Genomic DNA, 15,094 nt, shown 5'->3' with positions numbered 1-15,094 from the left:
TTTTTGTGCTACTGATGTTCTCCAGAATTGCTATATCCATTTTGAGGATTCTGTCTTCTCAAGTGGGTCAGATAATCAGCAACAGTTACCTCTTTTCTTTTGTTCCTACAGTATTTTCCCCCTTGGCCTTTTCTAGGGCATTTGCTTCAAGAATTTGCACATATATCCTATGCTGAATAGCAGGAGAAAAGCTTTATGAAGAGCAGGTCAGTGGGAATTACTGAGTGTCAGGATGTTGGGCAGCGGTCAACATCTGGTATGTTGGATGTCTGGTATCTGGATGTCAGAAGTCTAAAATCTTGAAAAGTGGTTGTGAAACTTATGTGAAAGGTCTATGAAAGAGTAGGCAAAACGGAACTTTTAGGTGATGTCTAAATGGCACCCTAGTTTCAATCTGAAAATCTTTAAACATCACATGTATTTTTTATTGCAAATGACAGGAAGCTGAAACAAGGCTGCCTTCTTTTTTTTTTTTTTTAATATTTATTTATTTATTTATTTAAATTAACGTTTATTTATTTTTGAGACAGAGAGAGACAGAGCACGAACGGGGGAGGGGCAGAGAGAGAGGGAGACACAGAATCGGAAGCAGGCTCCAGGCTCTGAGCCATCAGCCCAGAGCCTGACACAGGGCTCAAACTCACTGACTGCGAGATCGTGACCTGAGCTGAAGTCGGATGCTTAACCGACTGAGCCACCCAGGCGCCCCAAGCCTGCCTTCTAAGACAAAGGGATTTTACCAAGTCAGTGGTAACTGACAATCTAGAGGCACTGATTTCAGATGAGGTTGAATCTAGCTGCTCAAAAGATGCCACCTCAGCCAGGGTTCTCTCCTCCCCATGTTGTCTTATATGGTGTTGCCTTTATTTTCAGGCTTCACAAGGTGGCCCCAAAGGCAGCTCTGGGGTCTCCCGTACTGAAAAAATGGCTGTGGCAGGTCCAAAATTCACATCCTTTATACCACATCATCCAGAATGGCCTCTTCTCCCAAAACTGTCCTAAGGGTAAGAAAGCGTATTTTTCTCAAGAGCCCCAGCAAACATCTTGTTGGCTATGACTGTGTTAGTGCCAATCTCCAAGCCAATCCAGGTGACTTGTGGGCACAGGTAGGTGTGCTAGTTGGTTTAAGCCTACCAGGCTTAAACCCAAATCAAATTTCCTTTGGAAATTTGAGGTCCTGTTTCCAATAGAGGGAATAGATGCTCAGTAGCTAGTAGTAAATGTGTGCTCTAGCATATTTTTAAGAAGGACTGTCAAATTCACACAATTTGTGCTTAAGATTTGTATACTAAGAGCAAAGGCAAAACAAATGCCTATTTCTCATGTGATTTTTTTTTTCCTGTTGGTAGGTCACAACTATCAGGAAGATTTTAGCACTTGAAGTTTCGCACCTTAATACTGACCTGGAAGGAGGGAGGGTGTGACCTTTACAGACAAGTAACTGAAAGCCAAGGTCAAATGAGTGGAGGACCTAATTAGTTCCCTGAACAAAGAAACGTCTGGTGCCTTCAGGGCCCGCTCCCTTCTGAGGGTACCGCTGGCTCCACTCCAAAGGGCTCTGCAGTATTTGGCTTCTGTTATTGTCTCACTTAATCCCAAAGGACATTGCTCTTTGACTAATACTAATATATGTTTTTAATGTTTAGACGAATCAAGCGTGCCTTAAAAGGAAAACCGTGAATTTAGTGAAACAGGGTGCTCAGTTTGCAGTGACAAAGGAGACTGGAAACGGCTGCGGGAAGCCAGCAGGGCCAGCCAGACTAGCCCTCAGTGGCTGTGTTCCTCCTCTCTCGGCCCAGATGGTGACACTGAGTGCACCCCGGCTTCTAGCCCAGGCAGCGGCTATCAGGACATGTGGTTTCTATAACAATGGGGCTAAATAAAAGGTCTTAACTCCAACTTTTAATTACAGCTTAGAAAAGGTTTTAGTAATAGAATTGAAGCAGAGGAAAGATATATAATCAGATTTTCCGTGCCTGGAATTGCTCGGGGCAGTGTGGGGGGGGGGGGGACTATTGATTTATTCGACAAATATTTGTCAAAGACTCACTATGGGCCCAGGTACTGGGGTACAGTGGTGAACACAGACACAACCCCCTGTCCACATGGAGTTTACAGGCAAGCACAGAGGAGACAGACAATGACCAAATGACTATGCAAGTCCACTGTGTACGGGCTACGGATTAAAACATATAGGCATATTTAGATACTATTAAGAAAGTCTTAAAGTTTGTGGATTAAATGTGTAGAAAAACTCCCAACGTGGAATACCTTAAGATGCTGGATAAAATATAAAAACCATAATCTTCAGGGGCACCTGGGTGGCTTAGTTGGTTAAGTGTCCAATTTTTCATTTTGGCTCAGGCTGTGATCTCATGGTTCCTCGGTTCGGACCCAGGCTTGAGCTCTGCACTGATAGTGTGGAGCCTGCTTGGGATTCTCTCTCTCCCTCTCTACCTGCCCCTCTCCCACCTCTCTCTCAAAATAAATAAAAAACCCACTATCTTCCTTTTTGTTAGTTAAGGTACAATTTACATATAATGAAATGCACTGATTTTCAAAAAAATTTTTTTTTTAACATCTATCTTTAAAAAATTTTTTTAATGTTTGTTTATTTTTGAGAGACAGAGACAGAACGTCAGCGGGGGAGGGGCAGAGAGAGAGGGAGACACAGAATCCAAAGCAGGCTCCAGGCACCGAGCCGTCAGCACAGAGCCTGACGCGGGGTTCAAATTCACAAGCCGTGAGATCATGACCTGAGCCCAAGTCAGACACTCAACCAACTGAGCCACCCAGGAGCCCCCCCCCCCAAATTTTTTTTAATGTTTATTTATTTTGGAGGGAAAGATAGACAGAACCGAGTGGGGGAGGGGCAAAGAGAGGAAGATAGAATCTGAAGCTGGCTCCAGGCTCTGAGCTGTGAGTACAGAGCCTGATGTGGGGCTCAAACTCACAAACCATGAGATCGTGATCTGAGCCAAGTTCAGTTGCCTAACCAACTGAGTCACGCAGGCACCGCCACCTATAAATCTTTGGGCAGACATACATTTTCATTTCTTTTGGGTAAATACCTAGGAAAGAAATGGCTGTATCACATGGCATGGTAAGCAGGATTCTAGAAATGACCTCCAAGGACCCTCTCCCCTCTGAGTGTGAGTGGATCAGGAGAGTATAATGAGATACCACTCTCATGATTATGTTACCTTACATGGCAAACAGAGATTATTCTGGGTGGGCCTAATGTAATCACATGTACCCTTCAAAAGTGGTAAACAAAAAAGGAAGTCAGAAAGATGTGAAGCACATAGTGTGTCAATGTGTCCTTACTGGCTTGATTATGGATGGGGCTCCTAGAAAGGAATGTAGATACCCTTAAGGAGCTGAGAGGAGTCTCCAGCTGACAGCTAGTAAGGAAATGGAGACCTCAGCTGTGCAACCACAAGGAACTGAATTCTGCCAACAGCCTGGATGAGCCTGGAAGCAGATTTCATCTTAGAGCTTCCAGAAGAGGACCCAGCCCAACTAACACCTTGACTTCAGTCTTGTGATGCCACGAGCAGACAACCCAGCCACATTGTTTCAGATTTCTGACCTTCAGAAATATGAGCTAAGAAAGGAATGTAGTTTTAAGCCACTAAATTTGTGGTAATTTATTACGGCAATAGAAGATAAATATAGATGATATATGTATGTTTAGCTTCATAATAAACTGCTCAATTGTTTCCAAAATTGGTTATACCATTTTATACTCCCACCTGCAATGTATGAGAATTCCAGTTGTTCCACATTATTGCCAATACTTGATATTGCCAGTCTTTTTCATTTTTTAGCCTTTCTTGTGAGTGATATTTCATTGTGGTTTTAATTTGCATTTCCCTAGTGACTGACAATATTAACCATCTTTTCACGTTTTATTTGCTATCCATATTTCTTCTTTAATGAAATGTCTGTCCAAATTTTTTTCCCGTTTTAACTTAAAATTTTTTTAATGTTTATTTATTTTTGAGAGAGAGAGAGAACGAGTGGGGAAGGGGCAGAGAGAGAGGGAGACACAGAATCCGAAGCAGGCTCCAGGCTCTGAGCTGTCAGCACAGAGCCCGACGAGGGGCTTGAACCCACAAACTGTGAGATCATAACCTGAGCTGAAGTGGGATGCTTAACTGACTGAGCCACCCAGGTGCCCCTCTTTTGCCCATTTTTTAAATGGTATTGTTTATCATATATTTGCAAAGCACTGCCAGGCTGGTGGCAAAGTAAAGGGAATAGAAGGCAAAACTGTGAGAAAGCTTGGTTGTAGGGGAAGCAAGGGTGGAGCAGGCCTTGGCTGAGACGCAATGGAGGAAAGGAGGTGCCTGCCAACCCCAGAGTCTGAGTTTAAATGAGTCACGCTCAGAGGGCAGGAGATAAAAAACATGTGGCTTGAGCAGCATGGAAGGCCAGAACCCCTGAAAGACCAAAACAATGGTCATACAAGAAAACAACTTGCCTGCATGAAGAGACGTTACCTGTCTCAGCCTTGGTGCTGGGCGAAGTACAGAAAAATCTCCCTGAAGTAGTCCCAGCTTTGGGCTTCCACTCACAAGTGTTTGAGCCTGAAATCTGTACCTCCTAGAGAATGTAATGTAGAGGGACCTGAGACTTTAAACCTAAAATTTATTTTAAAGCAGCTCCATGTTAGAAGTGCCCCCATCTCCCCAGTTCACCTATCTGATCACTGCACTGTAATGCAGGGCTCAGAGAGGTCCCACTGGTAGAGTTCCAAGGACATGAATTCACCATAAATAAAAATCACTAAATAAATAAGGTGGTGATGAAGATCGTCTGAGACAATAAACTTCTGGGATAAACCTGCAAAGACTATTAATACTGGAATGATCGGATACAGAATATGAAGTGTGTTTGATATTTTTAAAGAGGTGAGATAATGGAATAAAAGCATAACAAAGAGAAAAACATTCAAAGTTGACAGAATACATAGAAAAAAAAAAAGTAAAAATTACAAGACATCTGATTACTCAACAGCAACACCAAAGCCAGAAGACAGATGAAGGATATCTTCAAAGTGCCAGTTGAAAATAACCATGAACCTAAAATTATATGGCATGAAACTACATTTCAAGAAGAAAACCAAAATAAAGATATTATCAAACCAAAACCAGGAGATTTGAGTGATAAAAGCCATCACTATGAATCTTCTTAGGGATACAATTTAAGGAAAAGGAGAAGGATCCCCGAAGAAGGTTCTGAGATACAAAAAGCAATGATAAGGAATTTCAGTAAAAACTGTGGGCAGATATAAATACTACTGCACATATATGATGATAATGTCTAATTGAAGGGTCAAAACTATCCAAGGTAGAATTAAAAGCCTGGAAAAAATAGCCCCCAAATTGGGATTACTGCATTTGATAGAAGGAACACATTCTTTCATTCTTCAGGCCTTACACCACTGAATCCTCCCAACTACCTTATGAAGAAGGTGTTATTACTAGCCTTTTTTCTTTTTTCAAATGAAAAGACATATATAGTAGCCTAGAAGAATCACCAAGGACGTAAGCCAGGTAGGTAAGATGTTGATCTGATGCCTACTCTCTTGAGCCCTCTACCATGATGCTTTCACTGGGAATAGCTGTTGTGGAAAATATAGGCAAGTATAAAGAAATACAGACAAGTGATATAGACAAGCGTAAAGCTAAGAATTCCCCTGATTCATGATTGTCATATGTATAAGTATACACAACAAAAAGTTTTGAAAAAGATTGGGATCATACATATTTGTTGTTTTGAATCTCACTTCATATTACCAGTTAATATAATATTCTAAATATAGTTATCTTGATCTTAATTATTCCTTGGAAAGATACTTTAAAGGATTGCATTGCTTAGTGTGTTTTTAACCTCTTTACGCCTATTCTTCTGTCTTCTACAATGCTCACTCTTTTTTTAAATTTTTTTAAGTTTATTTATTTTTGAGAGAGAAAGAGCACAAGCGGGAGAGGGGCAGAAAAAATGGGAGACACAGAATCCAAAGCAGGCTCCAGGCTCTGAGCTGTCAGTGCAGAGCCTGATGTGGGACTCAAACCCAGAACCAAGAGATTATGCCCTGAGTCTAAGTCAGATGCTTAACCAACTGAGCTACTTAGGTGCTCTTACAATTCTCACTCTTAATTTTTGTTAGAAGTAAAGATAATCTGCTTACTACTTAAAAGAAAAGTTTATTTATTTTGAGAGAGAGAAAGAGAGAGAGAGAGCAAGCAGGGTAGGGGCAAAGAGAGAGGAAGAATCCCAAGCAGGTTCCACACTGTCAGTGCACAGAGCCCGATGCAGTGATCGAATTCATAAAACCATGAGATCATGGCCTGAACTGAAATCAAGAGTCAGACGCTTCATCGACTGAGCCATCCAGGAACCCTAATACTTTTTATTCTTTCAAGTTTGAAATGTATTAGGTGAGGGAGGTGGCTATTCTATAGCTGGGTATTCACATTTTTGTTTTAGAGATCTTCATTTGCAAATAACCATCTGTGTCACACGATTACAAAATTATGCGCTTCAGAGCAGATTCAGGAGACAAAATGTGGATTTTCAAAACATGCAAATTAGATGGTTCTTCTTGACAAAAGTCTTTGCTTTATGACAAAATTTCCTGTATCCGTTCTTTTACATAAACTGTTTCCTTAAAATATGGAAATATCACTTCCTTTATGGAAATTGGATACATATGGAACTTCACATAAATGCATTTGTGACTATAAAAGAGATGCATTTGTATATATGTGTATATAGATGTATATACATGTATACAAATATATATCTTTCAGTCTCAAGCCAGAGATTAATTAATATCATATTATAATGTGTATAGTAAAATCTCATTAATTCGAATATGCCACTAATTTTAAGCTTTTAATAACTCAGATATGAAATATAAGATTTATGGTAAGGTGAAAGCAACATGGGGTATGTGTTTGCACGCAATCCTGTTACGGTTTGTATAAAGCTCATTAACTCGTTTCATTTTATTTTTTTAGTACCGACTTGTGGTTTGATGAGTGTAAAATGTCCATATCCAAAAGTAACACGATGGCATATGAACATTTAAATTTTTAACAAATTTGGATACAGATAGTCTCATCCACCCTTCCCCGTTTTCCCCACCTGAAACTTCACTGAAATGATGAGTTTAATTTTGCAACCATGTGTTCATCATAACCTGATGGTGCAAGGTTATAATCAGAACAGTTCCTGGGTTTCTGTGTAGGAGATCATCCACAGCCAAGTATGATTCCCACGAAGTCTTTCCCTGTCCCACACATTTTTTATGGGCCTCTCCTCCCTTCTACCAGGAGCTAGCTAGTGCAAAATAACTTTTACATAGTATCTTAAGCAGAATAGAGAAAAGTAAATATGCAGAAGGGAATGATAGAATTCGTTCTAAAGCCAAGTATAAATTTGTTTGCTGGAGGGTGGGAGGGGTGAAGGATGCGGTGCCCCGGGGTCTGCATTGTCCATTAACCCCATCCGCGTTAATTCTTGCGCAGCTCGGTCTCCATTCCCAAGTATCACTGCCCTTCTATTTTTGCCCTATTACCCTTGTGAATCTGAATCTGTGATTTAAAACAGGCATCCTTTGATATCCTTCCTGGACCGCCTAGTGCTAGGTCGCAGTTGTCAGGGTAACAGCGAGTCTGAAGGGAGAACCGGCTTCCACGGAAGTTTCCACGGAAACCGCTCCCTAAAGAGACAGGTGCGGCCGGCTGGGCTGCGCAGAGAAGTACCCTCGGGGCAGGGCGGGACCCGGGCGGGGGGTGGGGAGGCCGCGGGGCGTGGCTGGCAGGCTGCAGGGCGCTCAGTATGGGTTAGGTGTACATATATTTAGAAAGCACTGCTTAAGGTGAGATATTTCATTTGCAAAACAGAACAACTACTTCCTTCCAGCTTGATAAAATCCAATCGCTCTCGAGGAGCTGTCAGCGCGTTGGAGATGGTCCAGGTCAAGGAGGATCTGCAAAGGAGCCCCCCCAGACAGTAAGGTTCTGTTGGCCAGAATTCTCCGGAGAGGCGGGAACGTTAGCGTGAGCCACTAAAACGTGAGGGAAAGAGTTTGGATGAGCTTCCTGCGTGCGTTTTGCAGGGTGCCAGGATATCCTATCAATGCCCAGAAATCTGGTTTAATTAAGGCTGAGGTTTGCTGCGTTCTTTTACGTAAGTCCCCTTTACACTCGAGACGCAGGTTAGGTTAACTAGAAAGGCACCCGCCTCTTGTTTTGTTTCACAAATACTGTGGTGGAGAGTATCAGATTTACGCTCCGAGCGATTAAGAAAGAGCTGAGGTTTCTGGAGAATTCCTGGGTCAAGGCTGGCACTCCTGGTCGGTCCCTGCAGTGTCATGCCAGCTGCGGCATCGCTGGGACTGAGGCAGGGTGACTGCGGTTGAACAGGCGGACCTCAGTCCCCAGCCTGTCATCTTTGTGTCTCTTTATGGGGGGAGGGGCCGTCTGACATAGTTATTAAACCTGGCAGCTGCGTTGGCGGCACCGCGGAGCATTTTGAGTGAGCTTGCAGAAAATGAGGGGCTTTGAGCTGGTCGCCTGCTAGTCACTTCTGGCTGCCTGAAAGGCGGCTCTCGGCGCTTGCTCGTCTTAGCGGTGGCGCGGGGAGTGCGCGCACTATCCGAAGACAATTGGAAACGTGAGTATCCGTGGCTCCGTGCGGCTCGCGGGCGGTTCGGCTCAGGAGGAGGGCTTCCACCCGAGCGGCCGCGACGCAGGAGAGGCGGATGCGCTGGGGCTGGGGCCGCTGGAGGGCCTCGCCACGCGCGTCGCCACGCCTTGTCTGGAGGTGGTGCGCGCTGGCGCCGCGAGGAGGCGACAGCCGGGGCGACTGCAGGAGGGGGCTGGAGCGCGCGGTTTCTAGCGCGTGGCTTGGGAACGGGTGCACAAAGAAGAGATCCTCGGGCTGGGCAGGCCGCGTAACCCTGTTAGCTCAGGTCCTTTTTGAGGAAGCGGAGACGACGCATTTTACGGTTGGGTCGAAACAATGAGATGAGACCAGGGTTCTCCCTCCCGGGGAGACCTCTGTGCGCCGCGCAGTGACCGCCCCGGCGAGTCCCGCAGGGGCCTGGGCGTGGCGGCAGCGCCAGGAGGGCGGCGCGTAGGTGTTCCTTTGGGATCTCAGCGCCTTTGGGATTTCAGAGCGTCAGGGGCCTCCGGCTCCCGCCGAGCCCCGAGCTCAATCCTTCCTTTCCCCTGATCGCACATTGGGTTCTAACTGGGCAGACATTTTATGGAGACCAGACATAAAACATTAATTCCCTTCTTTCTCTTCAAACTGTGAGTGTGTAGGGGTGTGGTGGTTTTTTCCTTACTATCTATTGCTGGAGGGAATCTTGTAGTTCAACTTGTTTTTCTGTTTTTTCTCTGGATAAGATTTCCAACCATACAGAGCTGGCATCTTGCAAGGGGCGCTCTGTGGTTTATATATTAATTAGAAAATGTTGGCTTTTCCCTAGGCGTTGCAGGGAGCGTTTGCCAGAGTCCGTTGGCTCCAGAATGGCAAGTTCAATGTTTGGTGTGCATTTTGATGTTGTGTGTGTGTGTGTGTGTGTGTGTGTGTGTGTGTGTGTGTGTGTGTGTGTGGTATCATGGAGACTCAGTCTCTGCTCTTGCTGGATGTAAAGCCTAAGTGCTGGTGTCTCTGAGGCTCCATTTTTTGATGTGGAATCTGGTACCCAGAATCAGGGGCCGATGGCCATGGAAGGATTTACCTTCCCAAAGGAGCCAGCCAAAACCAGGATTCATCATATGTTGGGTGTGTGGGCAGTCAACTGTGGGCAACCTGCTTAAGCTTTCCAGGCCTCGGTTTCCTAATCTGTAAAATGGGTGCAACAAAATACTATCTCATTGAGATAGGCTAACATTTGTGTTGGTCTTCCAATTCCATCTTACACTAAGCAGCATTTCTGTTATAATTTGACAGTGAAGGATTCGCTAAGAAATTAGCTTAGAGGGGCACCTGGCTTGCTCATTTGGTACATCATGCAACGCTTGATCTTCAGGTTGTGAGTTCAAGCCCCACGTTGGGTATAGAAATTACTTGAAAAATAAGATCTTAAAAAAAAAAAAAAAGGAAGGAAATCGACTTACAATTTGCCTAAAAACAGACTAAGCTATTGATTGTAAATTACTTTACAGGCAAAGAACTAAAACTACTATGGGCATGCTTATGTCCCCTTGAGTTTTACATATCAGGTTATGGCCCTGGGGAAAGGTTGATGTCTCTCTCACCTGAAAATGAGACTTGCTATTTGGTGCTTTAACTTGTTCTAAATCTTGTTTTTTCCATCCTGGAGTGTGATTTCTCAGGTTTTTGCAGTTGAGTTCCTTGTTAACAAAAATCATATGATGATTAGGTGAAAATTTTAAAAAGTGTTGTGAAAAGAAATTAATGTGATTCTGAGATAGTAAGTATGACATTCAACCAGAAATAAATACCACTATTGAGCCACTCCAGTAAAATAATGGGTAGGGTATTGTTTCTAATTTTGTCCATTGTACTTTAAAAAGAATGTGGAGAGGGGCACCTGGCTGGCTCAGTTGGAGGAGCACATGACTCTTGATCTCGGGGTTGTGAGTAGGTTGGGTGTAGACATTACTTAAAAATAAAAAAAAAAATAAAAAAACGTGGAGAAGCTGGAGGAGAGGTTGAGAATGGATGAACCAAAATAATGAAGCAAAAAGAAGAGAAACTAACAAAACAACACAAAAACCTAGGGCCATGTGAGGTGCTAGAAGAATAAGAGAAAACCAGATTTTGGTAGGATATCATGAAGAACTTTAAAAATGGTAAAAGAGTGAAATAAGCCACTGAGGTGTTTCAAGAAGAGAATAATTTATGACCTGCCTTTCAGGATCTAGCCTTAGCCATGTGTAAACCTGGCTGCACATAAAAATCACCTGGGGACTTTAAAAACCCTTCTTTGGCTTGGGTCCGTCTCCAGGCCCAGATCCTGACTTAACTGGTCTGGGTGTAAGTGTGGATAATTTGTCAGAGCTCCCTAGGTGAAACACTAGATAGAGAAACATTTGTCTTGCCTAGGATGGCAAAGTCCATTGCTGCAGGGGGCCAAGCAGGGATCATAAATGCCTGAGGAGGTTCAGGGGCCTGGGGTGGGGCAGGGCGGGGTGGGGGGGGATGTTTAACTCCAGAGGACAGCTGTGATCCAGGGGTGGATGTCAGCCAGCTTTGCCCGATCTTCTGTTTTATCAAGGGAATCTGGAAATCTAGTTTATTTATTAATATGAATCCTTCAGATCTTTAAAGGTTAGTAACTAATTAAGAGTAAAGCACTTAAAAGTATGTTGTACTTGCCAAACAAAACACACCTGCTGAAGCTGGCCCACAGGCTAGATTAGGCAACTCCAGCCATAGACCTCTCCTTCTTTCTGAGGGAGGAGCAGGGGCTGACTAGCCGCTCTCCCAGGACCTCTTCTAGCTGCAGTTCTGGTTTTACTTAATGCTTTCTTTTTAACTTAAAGAAACATTTCTTGGCCTCATTCGCTCTGAAGGCATGTGTCTTCTTGGCTAAGTGTCTACTCCTCAATAGATCTCTCTGGATTTTTTGAAAGAAGAAAAACAAAATTCTCTAGTTCCCTAACCTTCAACTAACTTCAAATTAAGAGTCTGGTCCCTGGAGATTAGGGTAGTGACTGTGGACCCTAAGGTAGGAGATAACCATGCCTATCCCTCCTGGATATTTACCACTCGGAGCTCCCTGGCTCCCTCTGCTGGTCATGGAGATGGGGTGAGTGGAGAGTGGGCGCTTGATCCATTGCATGGGAGGTCTGGTAACTGCCTGGAAGCTACCTTCTGGGGTCTGTTTGGTTGGGGAAAAACAAACCTGCATATAAGCAGAGCCGGTGTTGATGCATGAGCCACATAAATGGACTTTAAAGGTTCCCTGTTCACACATCTCTTAAATTTTCCTCTACTTTTCCCTGAACCACACAAGCAATGGAAAAGAACATGTCTCCATGAGCAGGGAGGAGGCATTCACCACCACTTTCCATATATAAGAACTTGTTTACCAAAGGTACAAAAAATTCAGACCTAAAAATGTGATTCTACTGGATGCTTCCTGCCTCTTCCCATTGGGCTAGGGCTGCTGTTACTTTGTTTGGATGTGGAGGCGGGTGGTGAAGTAACAGGAAGGCAGGATATCCATCTCTCTGGCTAGTCCTTCCCTGTAGTGATAAGAGCAGGGTGCTACCTCCCTCCCTTCCCAACGATGAGGCACTGAGAGCCTTCTAGGCTGACCACAGAGCTGTGTGTGCAAGGTGGCAGGGACTCAGCATGGAGGAGATGAGCATTTACCCCCAGAGCTGATGAGCAGAAGCCAGCTTTGTTCAAAATAGCTTTGTTAAGCAAGGTGGCACTGTACCTAAATGAAACCAGCATTCTTTAGCAGTTGCCTATTTCCCGGAGAAAAGGAAAGGAAATAGGTGTTTCTGGGTGCCAGAACCAAGAAATGTGTTTCTTTGAGGGACAGAAGCCACATCAGCCCCGACATTGAGCTGCCAAGGCTTTAGCTGGGACCCAGATGCTCCACTCTAGCATAATCTGCCTCTCTTCTAGTGAGTGCATGAAAAAAGGGGTTGATTCTTGTACTGGATTCCTAGATGAATGCGTTTCACCTCATCAGCCCCGGCCTCCAGCGGGGAACCAGCTTCCGGGGACCAGGATGTGTGATGGGGTGTCATGAGGCTGGTTCGAGGATCTGACAGGGCTTCACTTCAAGCCCCAGGACTATGCAGCCTCAGGACTGTGGCCCAGGAAAGGGCTGTACATAAGATTCCTCCTACTCCGTGCTCCTTTTAGTTAAGGGATCAAGCTATGGAGTGTACTTTGGGATCAGCCTTACCTGATGTCTGTCTTTCTTCCTGCTGTGGCTGAGGCTGCTTGTTAAATACATCAATTGCCTTGCCCCAGAATCTGGAACAAGTTCTTCCCTTTTCTGGCCTGATAATGATAGGTTGCCCATGGAAAGTCCTGGGCAATGGATTTGTCTACCAGGCTTTACACAAGCAGCTGGTATTTTTCCTTGAGGTATTTTATCTGGTTGCCTCTCCTGTTGTCTCTCCCTTTTTGGCAAGTTCATTCTTTTTTGTTTTAATTTTTTTAATGTTTACTTATTTTTGAGAGAGAGAGAGAGAGAGAGAGAGACAGAGTGCGAGCAGGGTTGGTGAAAGAGAGAGGGAGATACGGAATCTGAAGCAGGCTCCAGGCTCTAAGCTGTCAGCACAGAGCCTGATGTAAGCCTTGAACCCACGAACCGGGGGTCATGACCTGAACCGAAGTCAGATGCTTAGCCAACTGAGCCACCAGGTGCCCCAGCAAGTTCACTCTTTTTTTTTTTTAACGAGTTTTAAAATTTTATTGAAATTCAATTTAGAATTTAACAATTTAATACAGCATTATTTTGAATATTTTCTAACCAGTGTTTTCACCTGCTTTACATGATTTCTGGGAACAACTTTAAAGAACTGATACTTTCTGCTTAATTTTCCATAATATGTCAATTATACATTCATTAAAATCTCAGATACTTCCCATAAGTTCACTCTTAACGTAAGATCTACTTAAGTCTGTCCAGGAACAAAAAGAAAAGTTAACACACCAATCCATGTTTTTGAGCTTCCTGTTGGTTGTACAAAAAATTAGTGAAGGGGAAATTTGATGCTGTTGGCTAAAATGCAACTGTATATTCACATGACTATCCATCTCTGTCTTGCATGATCAAAGATTCTTATTATAGGAGATTGCTAGAAGGTAGACAAGTGTCAGTAAAGTATCCTGCAGGCTGAGAAGTCACTTTAAGACCAAAAAACAAAGCAAGCCACTGCACACCCTTTATGCAAAGTTTTGTTCAGGGTAACTTACTGACCAGGGGATTGGGCAGATGGGCAGATAATCCAGGCGGTAGGCAGCCATCCTTCATCTCTAGTCTCCACCAAGTCCAGACCTCAGTCCCCAGCTTTTATAGAGCAAGGGGCATGGTGGTGAGGTCACAGGTTAGTGGCCCCATTTGTGCGCCAGAGGATCTCTACTAGTTACCTAAAGTGATGCCTTGACTGAGCCACGTGAGGGAAGATCAGAACGAGCCTTCCCGCATTCCAGTCAGGTCATACGCTAACCTCCTCCACAGGGCCTGGAACATGTAGCCCCAAGGGAAGTCATGGTGTGGGCATAAACAAAATGGAGGGTCAAAGATGGCGTCAGTGTTATCAGCACTCCTACAGAGATTAGTAAGAATATTACTGAAGCTCAATTATGTAATACTATGAACTGTAATTGGTTAAAAAAAAATAATTCCATTGAAAGTTTTATTTTAAGGTAGATTATTATCATCATCATATAATAGCAAACTGAAAAGTAAATTATCCTTTTAATGTATAATTATATATTATGGGTAACAAGATTCCCCCAAATTGCAATGAAAATGTTAAATCTATTAAATAATTGCTTTTTCCCCCCACTGAGTATAAAAATGAAGCATGTGGCAGTTTTTAAAATTAGCTCTTGCTATCATGTTTCGAAGAAAAGATTTATGCACAAAAAAAAAAAAACAGGTAAAGAATATAACAACACATCAGGTAAAGTGGTGACCTGACTCATCAGATGATAGAACTGGTGACACAGATGGGCTGATCTACGCCAAGACCCAAAAGGGGGACACTGATGTTTGCAGGTATAGTCAGGCTACTCTGTGCTGGCTCCTGAGCTTTGAGAGAGGGTCCGGAACTGGAAAGGTGAGCGGAGATAGAGGCACATGTCACCTAAAGACAAACAGCTTACACAGTAGCTTGAAGGGCTGCATGAGCATGGGTTTATTTGGCTCTCACTTTGGATAGTTAATGGGGAGAAAGAAGAGAGGCCTTCTTTCCGGAGTCAGATGATTGGGATTTGTATTCCAAAAGTGTGTGACCTTCAGCTATTTAGTATAACGTGCAGAATCTCAGTTTCCTCATATGTAAATGGGGGCAGCCATTGCATTATTTTAAAGAAAAAGAAGAATGGGGGCACCTGGGTGGCTCGT

The 15,094-nt window shown here is 43.7% G+C and overlaps 1 protein-coding gene across 2 annotated transcripts in view; it reads left to right on the top strand.

The window, feature by feature from the left end:
• The first annotated feature begins 7,898 nt into the window (after positions 1 to 7,898).
• The window catches only part of TRIM2 (tripartite motif containing 2), a 160,872-nt gene continuing 153,676 nt past the window's right edge, over positions 7,899 to 15,094 (top strand). The window contains exon 1 of one of the 2 annotated variants that reach the window (XM_019441248.2): positions 7,899 to 8,028. The gene's annotated coding sequence lies outside the window, so the exon portion shown is untranslated. Of the gene's footprint in view, positions 8,029 to 8,316; positions 8,692 to 15,094 lie in introns of those variants that run through there. The other variant, XM_053901181.1, reaches the window with a different exon arrangement.

This window comes from Panthera pardus, unplaced genomic scaffold, assembly GCF_024362965.1.
Source record: "Panthera pardus isolate Hobbes unplaced genomic scaffold, ASM2436296v1 HiC_scaffold_13, whole genome shotgun sequence".
Classification (NCBI taxonomy): domain Eukaryota; kingdom Metazoa; phylum Chordata; class Mammalia; order Carnivora; family Felidae; genus Panthera; species Panthera pardus.
The sequence above is the reverse complement of the archived record's forward strand: the minus strand, read 5'-3'. Positions and strand labels throughout refer to the sequence as shown.